The following is a 2,680-nucleotide window of genomic DNA, read 5'->3' as shown; positions in this document are numbered from 1 at the left end:
TTAAAATACTGAACCAAATTATTATGTTATCTGAGATGAAAGCACTGGCATATTATGAAAACATTTCAGATCAACAGATTTGAAAAAATGTTGATAGAGGTATACAGGCCTACTAAATATTAAACAACGTGTAAGACATTAATACTAAATCAGGCCTGTACACAGGTTTTTATTGGGTAGAAGCAAATTTGTGGAAGGTGGACGAAAATGACTATGGGCTACCAAGCGACAGAACCTTTTTGGGGTTGAGTGGGCGGAGCTCCATCGAGCCAAGATTTTTTGGATTTTTTGAGGTCTTAATAGATTTTGAAGATATAATATAAACAGTATTAAATGCTTTTGTCAGTGGCAGTCCAGGAAATGGGGGAGGGGGCAGGGACACAACTTCATAGATGGAGGTCGATACACAGTATCATAGTCCCACATTTTCATAAATTTTGTATTCAACAGTCATTTAATTTCTGTGACATAATTATCCAAAAATTTCTGTTTCTGAGATTTAACAATTCCCTAATTTCCATTCTTCTTCATCAACATGCTTTCTCATTCCAAAATATTTGACTTTCCAAAGTTAAAATTCAAAGTACATTTGTGTAGGTTTACCTTAAATAATTAGGTTTCTCCCTGTATTATGTTTCGTGAAACCCTCAAAAACGGTCGCCAATCAATTGTATTGCGTGGGTCTATAAACTTGGCATATTTATTGCCAAAGCAAACTATAATTCACTAAAATTATTAAATATAAATACTTTTTCAAAATGTAAAAATAAAAGCAATAATCCTACATCTATATAACAATAATATGCATATATAAGTTATTATAAAACAATGAATGTTGCTATCAAAATGGAAAAAAAGAGAAAATATGCATATACTTAATTGGCTATCAATTGCTATAAATAATTTTACATTTCAAAATATATTAATTATTATAACTGTTTAAAGTTTGTACCTAAAAATCAATTACCTTTGTTTACCTAACATTTAAAATAAAACATGTTGTACAGACTTCCCTCAGAATACAGACTAATTGTTATGGCTAAATATTTTCAATTAAAACTGTTTCCCTGCTAGCGATTAGCGAAACTTCAATTTTGCTAATCATATTAATAACGCCAATATTACTATGGATTTATTTCCACCAGCCCTGAGATCATGTTCTAATGACCTATAAATGATGTCTGAAAAGAATGTTTACTAAAATCGCAAAATGGCCAATGGTCAATGGTTGAACATTTGTATAAGCTTCCTATTATGATTACAATAGGCACTATAATAGGCTTTTATGATTTGTTACATGAAATAAAGTATTTCACAAGTCTTGCAAACACCATTACATTTTACATAAACCATGTCAAATTATTTTGGTAGACACAACTTTGTTAGCATTTTCAGTTGCCTTGAATCGCTAGAATATAGAGCACGTGTGCAACTGAGAGCAACTGGGTATTTTCAGTTGCTTTCAATCGCAGGAGCACTTATGTAGCCTTCAGTCGCACAAATCTCAGTGCTCTCAGTTGGTCACAGTTGCTTGCCAGTTGCAAAAGTTCAATTGATGTCAGTTGAGTTGAGTCGTAGGGGCAACATAAGCCCGGCTTAAGGCCTATACCCATGTTCTCTCCAACTAAGGGAGAAAATTCTGGTTCATTGTTCGAAAAGGTGTCAATATTTAAAGTTTTTTTTAGATTTTTGTAGTAGTTGTGGTACAATGAAAAAAAATGTATGTGTCCCCTTAATAAGGGTTACAATGAAAAGAATTTAAGTATCCTGTTAATAGGGGTTATTTGACCATTTGGCACATTATAAGGTATATAAGTATACATTAATATTATTATTATGTATCTATCCTAAACAATAATTATCAAAAATATTTTTTAATTCACAGAATTTCAATTCAAGATGGCTACCAGTAAGTTGGATCAATTTCTGGAAAATGTTGATGAGAAGGTCTTGGAGTGTACCATCTGCTTTAAAAAAAAATCCCTCAACTGCCTCCATAGTTTCTGTTTGGCATGCCTGGAAGACTGGGTTAAGGAGAAGGGTAAGCTGACTTGCCCAACTTGCTCAAAATTATATCCAATTCCGGAGGGTGGGCTTCAGAAGCTTCCACCAAATACCTTTCTAAATAATTTATTAGAAACTCTCGAACAATTTTCAGAGAGAGATCAGATGAAATGTAGTGTTTGTGAAAAGGATGAACAGCTAAAATACTACTGCCAGGATTGCAGACAGTACATGTGCTCTACTTGTAGCGACTATCATAAGAAGTTTAAACTCTTTGCAAATCACAAATTACATTTAATGGAGGATGTGCAATCAATGAGTCCCTCTCAGATGACTTTGTTACATTCGCCTCTGTGTTCACATCACAGTAAACCTTTGGAGTTCTACTGCACAGATTGTAAAATTCCAATCTGTGTGAACTGTACAATTATGGACCACAAGGAATGGGAAGGAAAACACAAACCAATCAACATTTTAGACGCATTCCAAACATTTAAAAAAACTTCAGCCACCTTGGAAAATTCTGCCCAACACTTCATAAATAAATTAGAAGGCGGTCTCAAAGCTGTTATCCACAATGCTACAAAATTACAACAAAATAAAGACACATGTTTAATAGATATAGACAATCATGTAGAAGAAATATTCAAAAAAGTAAAAGAGAATAGAGACAAAA

At 33.1% G+C, this 2,680-nt stretch overlaps 1 protein-coding gene across 2 annotated transcripts in view; it reads left to right on the top strand.

The window, feature by feature from the left end:
- LOC117116832 (tripartite motif-containing protein 2-like) overlaps positions 1 to 2,680 on the top strand; it is a 27,299-nt gene that overhangs the window by 22,629 nt on the left and 1,990 nt on the right. The window lies entirely within an intron of this gene.

The sequence above is a fragment of the Anneissia japonica genome, unplaced genomic scaffold (genome assembly GCF_011630105.1).
Source record: "Anneissia japonica isolate Jap-2015-1 unplaced genomic scaffold, ASM1163010v1 scaffold2028_len131717_cov125, whole genome shotgun sequence".
Classification (NCBI taxonomy): domain Eukaryota; kingdom Metazoa; phylum Echinodermata; class Crinoidea; order Comatulida; family Comatulidae; genus Anneissia; species Anneissia japonica.
Note: the sequence above shows the minus strand (reverse complement) of the source record. Positions and strands in the feature narration are given on the sequence as shown.